Genomic DNA, 12,009 nt, shown 5'->3' on the forward strand with positions numbered 1-12,009 from the left:
GAGGCTCAGTGTTTTAGTCTGTTTTGTGCTGCTATAACATAACATACCCAAGAAGAGTGGCTAAAAACAGAAATTTATGTCTCATATTCCTAGAGGCTGGCAAGTCCAAGATCAAGGTGTTAGCATCTGACCAGGGCCTTCTTTCCGTGTCATAACATGGTAGAAGGACAGAGAGAGGGGGACCAAACTCATTTTTTTTTTATAAGGAACATGCTCCTGCCATAACTGCATGAGAGAAGAGCCCCCATGATCCAAACACCTCCCATTAGGCCTCATCACTCAACACCATTGCTTTGGGAATCAAGCTTTCAACACACAAACCTTGGTGGGTCGGGGAGGGACATTCAAACGACAGCACTCAGTGTGAATTGTCGCCACAATCACAGTTGTCACATATGACTCTGTGGTCTGGTTTTGAATTGGACTTAAAGCTTGGTAAAAGCCAAAAGGCATTCACACTTGGGTACTCTTCCCCAAACCCCACACATCAAATCCTTCAAGGTTGGGTTCAGGTGCCACTGTCTCCATAAAACCATCTGAGTCTCTCAGCTGACCTGCTACCTCCCTCACCTGAGATTGCACCGCCTTGTTTTCACCTTTCATATGGGTTTCCATCTTTGATAACTGGTGCACACGTACTCTTTCTCACACCTCACTGAAAGGTCTGTGAGGCTATGCTCATTTCTTGGGCTCTCTGTGCCCCCTACAGCACCCAGCACAGTGGCTTGGAAGTTTCACTAGATGCTTGTAGAACAAATACAGCAGCAATTCTCTGGATCTGTTTTCTATTGTATTAAAGGTAGAAACTATATAAATGTTTCCCCAAAGTCATTTTTCTGATTCTCTAATTTAGATTAAGTATTAAATACCTACCACATATCTGACCTTGTGTGTTTCTGATTTCAAAGAAATGAAAGACACAATTGTGATCTCATTGTGGTAACACAACATAGAAGGAACAATTAGACTATGAGACTAATATAATAAAAAAGCTTAATTGTACCACATTGTAAGAGGAGATCAGAAGCAGGAGAGCTGCGTGTGGTCCACGGAGGGAAGGGAGATCTGAAAGGGAGAGTAGTTGGTTACACTAAGCTTTGAAGATGGGTCGGATTTGCACAGGTTTGACAGCCCTACTGATGTTGCAGCCCTTGCCCTTGATTCCCTGCCTTGGGCCTGGAGCCTGGAGTGACCCATCTCCTTGAGCTGTCCTGGTTTTCTTGTCATGGGTTATGCCTCCCAAGCAGAAATTGCAGGAGTTGTTGAGAAGGGACAACCATCAGGACACTTTTTGGATTTTTGTTCCTCATAAACTGAGAAAACTGGGCTGGGCTGGCTGAGAATCCTCCTTGACTTCGCCCTCCTTCTCAGTTAAGTAGGAACAAGTCTCACTACAATGCTTTCCACTTGTCAAACACAGACCTTCCTTGCCCTGATCTACCAGGATGAAACCTTCCCACTTCTTATGAGGCCACCCACAATCTGAGGCTTTACCCTTGCCATGACACTTGGGGTATCTTGTTCAGAGTTCCCATCATCCAGCTATTGGAAAAGTAATTCCAGTACTCAGCTGGTGGCCATGGAAACTTAACTGTCCTCAGTTCAGGGATATAAGATTTCTCTAAGCCCCTCTACCTGAGAGATTAGACTTTCATTCTCCAGAGTCTGGTGGAGGTCTGGTTTAATAGGTGAGACAGAAAGCCATGGACCCTCAGGGGTAAGTTTGTGCTTACCCCTGTCAACATGAGACATAGTGAACCAGTCTGGGGCCCCAGTTTTGCCCTTTCATCCAGTTAAAACAATTGCTCTGGAATAATGTGACCTGCGAGTCCAACAAACAGGCGTACCCTACACTCAGCACACAGGCTGGCATTGTTAATATGGCTTGCTTTATGGCTTCCCAAGAGAGAAATGCTATGTTTCCTACCATGGCCACCATTTTCTCTCCCCATATAAGTCTTTACATCTTCAGTGCCTAGCCCAGAACTGGCATGCAAAGACATCCTATAAATGATGCAGAATCCTGAGGGAGACACTTGGCAGATGAATGACACTAGCTAATACAGCCTTTAAAGGCATGCTGTGACACAAAGATAAACATAAATATCCTCTATCTCATTTTACAACAGTTAACTTTGAAACCCCATCTTTTGGAAAAGCATTGTCTCCACGATGATGCCCACGTCAATGATTCCGCTTATCAAATTCTGTTGAGCCAGCGTGGAAGGAACAACTCTCTGTAATCTATTTACCTTAAGGAGCTCAGTCATGTGCCCAGCTCGCTGCCTGTTTATCAGGATGAAGGATGCTCTCTGGAGAGAGCAGACAGCAGGACAGGCCGGGCTCGGATGACAGTCTGCCCTGTGGAGATTGACTTTAATGAAGCACAGAATAAACAGGAAGATTAAGAGGGTGCAAAAATCAGTGACAAGTTCTAAGTTCACCTCTCTGTTGGAAATGAAATGTTCTCCGTACAGCTGAGAGCTGTCTCTGGCCTATAGATGAGGGTATCTGTTTTGTTGCCAATGATTCCATGCTATCCAAATCAGCCTCTATGTGAGCGCAGACAAGTTTTCTCTTAATTGACAGACGTACTTCTGTGCATTTTATTTAAATCTACCCACAAGGAAATTTTATTTAGAATGAGTAAAAATATTGGATTTATTAAAGGGTTTGAGAAAATATTTAACAGGCTAAGATGTTACCCTGACAAGCAGAGACTAAATGCTTTTAATATTGATCTTTTATACAGTCCTTCCACGTTCCTTTGTGCTGAGAAATCATGCTTTCTCAGCCATTCGTGACATGAAGGTGTAGTCAGTCCCGTAGGAGTGGCTCGCCTTATAAAAGAACTAAGTTCCTGGATTTAAATAAAAACAAAAACTAGTCTTCTTCACCACACAATGCTACTTGTCTAGGAACTTAATGGCATTCAGAAATTTCATTGTACATTGTTTCAGTTCCTTATTTCAAATATGATTTTCAATAAATATTTAAAAATCTAAGTTACAAAATAACCAGAGAGAATAATTCAGAATTCACACTCATCTTTTAGAGATGACAGTTTTGTTTAGAGGATCCAAATGGAAGTATTTTCTCACGTCATCGTTGTATCTTTTTCAAAAACATAGACATTGCTAAGGTGATAGCAAAGTATTCATTTTATATATATATAGAGCATATTCTTTATTATTTAATCAAACTGTGAGAACAATGCATGTGTATGTGTGAGCGTGAACATATTGAACGCTTAGGGAGCATCATGTAATCCTGTTGATAGTGTTGTAGCATTTGTGCCAGTAGATGGCACTCTGATTCAGATTGATACTGTAAGCTCCCTGTTGTCCAGCAGTATCGTCTGTTCGGTAGTAATGGTAAGCAAACTATACTAATCTGCCGGCATGTACCCAAGTGAAAATGTGTAGTAACACAAAAGTAAGTTAAAACAAGATTTGCAGATTATTTTAGGAAAGCCGACATGTACATGGGTCGAGTACACAGGCATAAGACAGTAATCAGAATGCCTGGATCCAGAAAGGATTCGCTGAGAACTTCTCTACTGAAGGGGCTCATTAAGTAGACCCCATGGAATGGAATGGAAGGAACATGTGGTAGCAAGAAGCAGATATTCTAGGTAGAAGTGGCCTTTAGGAAGGTAACCAGAGAAGCAGGTATGAGGAATGTGAAATAGTTTGGGTCTACCTTGAGGAAGTCATCTGAGACAGGCTTAGAGTCAATATTTAAGCTTCATATCATGAGGAGAAAGTGAAGAGAGGGCAAGAGAAACACAAGCTTGGCAAAAATACGCAAACAAGACATGGTCAGCCAAAGTTATGCCTGGCATCCAGTTTTCACTTTTGATTATTTATCATAGTAAATAAAACTCAAATCAGCCAACGGAGCCACCACTGGGGTTGTACAGAAGTGTAGTGGTTACATTTATATTTTACATTATGTAATTCTGGAGGTAATTCAACATCTCTTAGTCAAATGGAAACACTGAGTTTTCCACCTAAATGTAGAACTCTGAACCACATGTCTCCAGCACTTCCAAAAGCCATCCGCTAGTCTTTAATTTTTGGTTACCTTAATAAGTAATTTCCTAACCTTCTGGCTGTCTCGTCTGTAAATTCCGTGTATTGTTTGTTTATTTCGCTTAAACTTACAATAACCGAGAGGTCACAAGGAAAGAAATGTATTTGTGATTAGGATTTCATTTGCAATTATTTTTAGATCATTTGAGGCAATGGAGGAGTCTTAATTGGTATTATACTTTCTAACGCAAATTCAAAGTTAAAGCAGGAAGGAGGTGTTTTAAATAATTCAGCAGCAACTGTACCAAATGAACAATTAGTTAAATCTCTTTAAGGTCTCAAGTATAGTAAACCATTAATGAAAACTATGTTGCTTAATCTACAGAAAGTGTTTTCCGTTTGCCATATGTTACCAGGACTATCATTAAAATAGTAATTTATTATAAGGATGAGGCTTTAAAATGCTGTGCTGAGGCCGTGGGTTCTGGAACCACTGGCTAGGTCAGCACTTTGTGGTTTTAAGCAGCGATGTGCCTTGGGTAAGAAAAAGAGAATGAGGTTCATTAATTCTTAAAATGCCTTAAACACAGAAATTCTGTACTTTTTTTTGTTTTCTTTTTTTGAAGGGTGAAAACATTATTAAATAGGTTTAATACTGTGATTGGTTAGTTCTCCTCAAGAATAATAACATCTCCCTTTGAATTTCCATGACTGTTCCAGACCAGCTGTCACTGGAACAGGGCTTTGAAGTTGGCTGAAGGCAGGGCTTTTATGCAACCCCCGTTCTGACCAACAGAACCATTCTACCGATGACTAGGTGAAGTTAAGCGTGAAGTCTGGTAGAAAAGAACAGAAGAAATGGAGCTTCCATGGTATAGATCAAACCCGTGACCAAGTCGTGTGGGCCACTGCACTTGAGCACAGCCAGTCACGCTGAGTTTGTCAGTGCTGCTGCCGTTGTACTGCAGGTTTGCTGGCCCTGGTATTTTAAGATAGCCAGTTGGTCACATTCCTTAACTATGAAAATGCATGTCCTGCTCAGGTAAGTTCATATGACTAGAGGGAGGTTAGGGTTGAATTAAGTGGGGTGAATGGTAAAAGAATAATAGGAAAGAGGGTCACATTATGGAAAATGTTGGACACCTAGGACTTGGGTCTCATAGAAACAGCTCTGAGGCTGAAGCTTTAAACACATTCTGACTTAGTCCCAGTAGTTTATTACATATTTGCCAAAGGAGTTGTAACTTAAAATTTTATTTCCAACCATAACCCACAAAAAGAATTGTATAGCCCCTAAAATATTCATGTTATTGCTGCTGCATGTTCATGCTAGAATTTGAGGTTTGCCTTCAGCTATACCTTAGCACAAAAGAAATCATACTAAAAATAATTGGCATAAAGCCATCAACTTGCTCATTTGCTCTCTTTCACTGTAAGACAATAAACAAATTAAATGATGTCTCATTTGGCTTTATACATTTGCATATTTAAATGTTTGGAAACTTCCCTGCTAAGGAAATTGGGCCTCATCAGACAGACTAGTAGTGGGTGAATACCTAAACATTTCGAATGTATTAATTCTTTCTGATTATTATTAGAAATTTTCATTGACTGTTAGACTATATCAATGGCATATTGGGCATATTGATAAATGAAGCAGATTAACAGAGCAGTATGCTATTGTGAATAAAAGTGATATATATGTTATATATTTATTTTCCAAATACATATAATGTGGTAATGCACACACATATAAAAACCAGTATGTCAGCTTTGGGAGACCGAGGTGGGAGGGTTACTTGAGGCCAGGAGTTCAAGATCAGCCTGGACAACATAGTGAGATACTGTCTCTAAAAAAAAAAAAAAAATACAAAAATTGGCTGGGATGGTGGTGCATGCCTGTAGTCCCAGCTTACTCAGGAAGCTGAGATGGGAGGATCAATTTAGCTCAGGAGTTCAAGGCTGCAGTGAAATATTATTACCACTGTACTCCATCTTGGGCAACAGAGCAAAGGCCCGTTTCTAACAAAGCAAAAACAAGTATGTCACCATCCCATGAGTACAACCCAAGTCGTATTAACATTTAATAGCCAAACTAGAATGGCCCTAAGTCCCTCTCCTGTTTATCTGGTTTTTTAAAAAGTTCACATCCCAAAAAATTCTGAGAGCCCCGGGAATGCTCACATGCATTAAAAAAATATTAGTTACAGGCTCAACCACCCATTAATGTGTAACCTTTATTTACATTTCTGGTAAATTTTACATTAGTTCACACAAAGCATAAACTATGAAAAAAAGGTGGTTCCAATTTAAATAGCCACTTCTGCCAACCAAAGCACAGAGCTTTCTCATTTTATCTAGGCAGTAGCAGTCTGGAGATGATAACAAAGTATTCCCTCTCTTTGTGTTTCTCAATGTCTAAGATGTCCCAAAGTAAGGCAGTTTGATGTCCTAGTGTTCCAGTTCATGAAAGGTACACATGTACACACACACACTTGCACATTCACATATACATATACACATTGCCTTTCTCCAGGCTATATACCACCCACAGAACCTAAATTGAAACCGCTTTCTTTAACTCATCATCCATTGTGAAGAAGCATTCAGCCAAGCCTCACTTACTTCCTTCTCCACTTCTACTCTTCTCACAACGAAATCTATGAGAAGATGGTAAGAGAATCAGGCTTCCATATCTATAGCACCTCTTATGCTGCTCCCCGCCCCGCAGCACAAAGTGCACAAAAAAATTTCTCCCTGATTCATGGTTTGTACACTGAAAAAAAGTCAGATTGAGGTGAACAATCAGCTTCTCCACCATCTTGGGTTCTCAGGCAGGAGACCTATCCTTGCCTCAACTCACAGGAAGCACTGAGTACCTGAAGGGAGAACTATCCCTCAGGACAGCCAGAGACAAAGGGGGAAGTGGGACTACCATTCTCAGCCCTGGAAACTTCTTTGTAACTCAACCAAAGGAGATGCCAAGTCAGAGAGGCTGTTCAGCAGTACTGTGCTGTAGGAACTCCATTCCACAGGTCCTCTGTGCAAAAGTCAGCCTTCCCACACTACTAGGATGTCCCCTTTGGGACCTCCCTTATTTTAGATGGGTGGCACTCTGAATGTTTCCTAGAACCAAAGCAAACCTAGGCTTAAGGCTCGATCTAGTACTGATAAAGAAGCAGCAACCCAGCAGGAACAAAAATTTTAAAACAAAACCAACAAGTAAATTACAAAGACTCTCTAAGCAAACATATCCAATAAAAAAGAAAATAGCCAGACAAAAAAGATGGCAATAAATAATTCTTCAATTATAAGACATAGATATACATGCACAAAGAACAATGGCAAAATGGGAATCACAACCTCCTCAGATAGGCAAAGCAAGGAATGAGTGACTGACCCTAACAAGATGGCAATATGTGAACTCTGACCAAGAATTCAGAATAGCCATCTTAAGAAAATTGAGAAAAAAATAAAACTTAACCAAATAACATATAAAGGGGCTTCAATTCATCTGCCAACAGACTTCTCAATAGAAACCACACAGGCCAGTGAGAAGAGGGATGACATTTTTTAAACACTGAAAGAAAAATCTGCCATCCAAGAATATTGTATCCAGAAAAGCTATCCTTCAAATATGAAGAAGTGGTAAAGTATTGCCCAAACAAAAGCTGACAAAATTCACCAACACCAGATCTGTCTAATAAGAAATGCTAAAAGGAGTTCTTCAATCTGGAAGAAGAAGAAAAAAACACTAATGTGCAAAAAGAAACTATCTGAAGGTATAAAACCCACTGGTAAAATTAAGTACATGAATTAACCCAGAAGTCTCTAATACTGTAATTATGGTGTACAATCCACTCCTAACTCTAGTGTAAAGTCTAAAAGACAAATCTATCAAAAACAATAATACCTACAGCAACCTGATAAGAGACAGACAAAATAAAAATATGTAAATTGATAGAACGTAAAGTCAAAATGGTCAGGGGAGAATAAAGTATAGAGGACATTTTTCATTATTTCTTTATTTGTTTATATTACTTTCTTCATGATCTAAGATAAGTTAGCATCTCTTTCAAATAACTTGTGATATCTATAAGATGTTTTTTGTAAGCCTCATGGAAATCACAAGCAAGAACCTATTATCAATTTACTAAAAATAAAAAGCAACAAATTAAAACATACTATCATAGAAAATTACTTAACCACAAAGGAAAACAGAAAAAAAGAAAAATAGGAGCTACAAAATAACCAGAAACAAACAACAAAGTGGCAGTAGTATGTCCTTATTTATCAATAATAACATTGAACATAAATGGACTCAGTTCTCCAATTAAAAGCCATACAATGGTTGAATGGATAAAGAAACAAGACCCACTATATGCTGCCCACAAAAAAAAGCTCACCTATAAAGAGACACATAGACTGAAAGTAAAGGGTTAGAAAAAGATGTTCCATGCAACTGAAAACTATAAAAGAGCAGGTATGGCTATACTATCTATCAGATGAAATAAACTACAAATCATAGACTTGAAAGAGAGACAAATAAGGTCACTATAAAATGATAAAGGGGTCAATTTAGCAAGAGGATATAACAATTATAAATATCTAGGCACTCAACACCAGAGCTCCCAGGTACATAAAGCAAGCATTAATAGATCTAAAGGGAGAGATAGACTGCAATACAATAATAGTAGGGGACTTCAACACCCTCCTCTCAGTAATGAACAGCTCATCTAGAGAGAAAATGAACAAAGAAACATCAGTTAGGCCTAACTGACAGTTTTAGAACATTTCCCCCAACTTCTACAGAATGCACAATATTTTCATCAGCATATGGAACGTTTGCTAGACTAGATTATACCTTAGGGTTCAAAACAAATCTTAAATTCAAAAACATAGAAATTATAACAAGTATCTTTTCCGAACACAATGGAATAAAACTAGAAATCAATAACAAGAAGAACCTTGAAAAATACACAAACACATGGAAATTAAACAATATGGTGCTGAACAACCATTGGGTCAATGAAGAAATTAAGAAGGAAATTGAAAAATTTCTTGAAATAAATGAAAATGGACATATAATATACCAAAATCTAAATAAGATTAAGACTAAAAATACAGAGTATCAGTGAAACAAAAAGTTGGATTTTTAAAGGCCAACAAACTCAACAAACCTTTACCTAGATTACCAAAGAAAAAAAGGGAGAAGACCCAAATCAATAAAATCAGAAGTGAAGGAGATATAACTGAGATCACAGAAATACAAATAATTGGAGATTATTCTGAACAACTATACACCAACAAATTTGAAACCCTAGAGGAAATAGATAAATCCTTGGACACATACAACCACCAAGATTAAATCAGGAAGAAGTATAAACTTTCAACAAACCAATAACAAGTAACAAGATCAAAGCCATAATCAAAAGTTCTCCATTAAAGAGAAGCCCAGAATCTAATGGCTTCACTGCTGAATTCTGTCAAACATGTAAAGAAGAATTAATACTGACCTACTGAAACTCCTTAAAAATCATTGAAGAGGGGATAACACTCCCAAACTCATTCTACAAGGCCATCGTCACCTTGATACCAAAACCAGACAAACTGAGCACAGTAGCACACACCTGTGGTCTCTACTATTTAGGAGGCTAAGGTGAGAGGATCTCTTGAGCCCAGGAGTTTGAGTGCATCCTAGGCAACACAGTGAAACCTATCTCTTAAAAAAAAATCAATGAACTGGACAAAGTCACAATAGAAAAAGAAAACTACAGGCCAATTACACTGATGAACATAGATGCAAAAATTCTCAATGAAATACTAGCAAACTGAATTCAAGAACATGTTAAAAGATCATTAGCCATGATCAAGTGAGACTTCATCCCAGAGATGAAGGATGGTTCAACATATGCAAATCAATAAACATGATATATTACATTAACAGAACCAGGAAGAAAAACCACATGATCATTTCAATAGACGCTGAAAAAGCATTCAATAAAATTCAATTATGATAAAAACCCACACCAAATTGAGTATAGAAAGAACATACTTCAACATAATAAAAGTCATACATGACATACCAACAGCTAACATTGTACTGAATGGGGAAAAACTCAAAGTTTTTCCTCTAAGATAGGGAACAAGACAAGGATGCCCACTGTCAGCACTTTTGTTCAACATAATACTGGAAGTCTTGGAAAGGGCATTTAGTCTAAAGAAATAAAGGACATCCAAGTTTGAAAGGAAGAAGTTAAATTAGCCTTGTTAGCAAATGATGTAATCTTATACTTAGAAAAACCTAAAGACTCTACCAAGAAAACTGTTAGAACTGAAAAACAAATTCTATAAGTTTGCAGGTTACAAAATCAACATACAAAAATCAATAGTACAATTGGAAAAGGAAATTAAAAAAGCAATCCCATTTACAATAGCTACAAAGAACATAAAACACCTAGAAAGCAATTTAACCAAAGAATTGAAAGATTTATGCAAGGGAAACTATAAAAAACTTTGATGCGAGAAATTGAAGAGGATACACAAAATATGGAATGATATTTCATGCTCATGAGATGGTAAAATTAATATGGTTAAAATGACAATTCTACCCAAAGCAATCTATAGATTCTATGCAATCGCTATTAAATACCAATGCCATTCTTCACAGTAGAAAAAACATTGCTAAAATTTGTATGGAACCACAAAAGATACCAAATTAGCCAAAGCAATCCTAACCAAAAGAATAAACCTGAAGCATCACACTACCTGACCTCAAACTACACTACAAAGCTATGGTAACCAAATCAGGGTGGTACTGGCACAAAGACAGATACATAGACCAATATAATAAAAAAGAGAACCCAGATATAAAACCATGCATTTACAGCTAACCCAGTTTTGACAAAGGCACCAAGAACACATAGTGGGGTAGGGACAGTCTTTCAGTAAATGGTGCTGAGAAAACTAGATGACCATATGTAGAAGAATGAAACTAGACCCCTACTTCTCATCATATATAAAAATCAAATAAAGGGGGAGTGGCCAAGATGGCTGACTAGAAGCAGCTAGTGTGTGACTCTCAGGGAGAGGAATGGAAGAGGTGAGTAAATACAGCATCTTCAACGGAAACATCCAGGTATTAAAAGTAATGGCAAAAACTGCAATTACTTTTGCACCAACCTAACACACACATTGGGATTAATTAAGGAAACAAAACAAGTCGACCCATGGAGAACAGAGAAAAGCAAGGCAGGTTGACAGCCCACCTGGGAGTGACATGGAACTAAGGGAACCTCCCTCAACCAAGGAAACAGTGTGTGAATGTGCAACCCCAGGAGCCCATGCTTCTCCAACAGGTCTTTGCAATCCCCAGGTCAGGAAATATACTTGTGAACCCACTCCACCAGGGCCCTCAGTCTGACACATAGAGCCATGTGGAGTCTTGACAGAGCAGCCACTCAGGCACATGCAGAGACCTGGGAGCCTTAGCTACTCCAGCCTTTTGGGCTTCCCAGCAAAAGTAGCTGCAGCTCCACAAAAGTGGGAGGTTAGTTCCCCACACATATCCCTAGGAAAGGGACTGAATCTAGGGGCTGGGCAGTGATGGTGTCTGGGCCCCACTTTCATAGCCCCTCACAGGATAAGACCCACTGGCTTGGAATTCCAGCCAGCCACCAGTAGCAGCATTGTGCCTCCCTGGGATGGAACTCCCAGGGATCGGCGGGGAGAGGTGGGCCACCATCCTTGCTGTTTGGGCAACTTAGCTGTTTCAGCCTTCAGGCTTTGGAGCATCCAAGATGACCAGGGGCTGAAGCAGACCTCCAGCACAGCACAGCTGCTCTACAAAGATGTGGCCAGACTACTTTTTAAAGCAGGTCCCTTATCCTGTTCATCCTCACTGGGCGTCTCCAGCCACATCCTATAGATGTGTTTGGGCCAGCCATAGATCCATACCTCCCTGGAACAGAGCTCC

Source organism: Chlorocebus sabaeus, chromosome 26, assembly GCF_047675955.1.
Source record: "Chlorocebus sabaeus isolate Y175 chromosome 26, mChlSab1.0.hap1, whole genome shotgun sequence".
In the NCBI taxonomy this organism is placed as follows: Eukaryota; Metazoa; Chordata; class Mammalia; order Primates; family Cercopithecidae; genus Chlorocebus; species Chlorocebus sabaeus.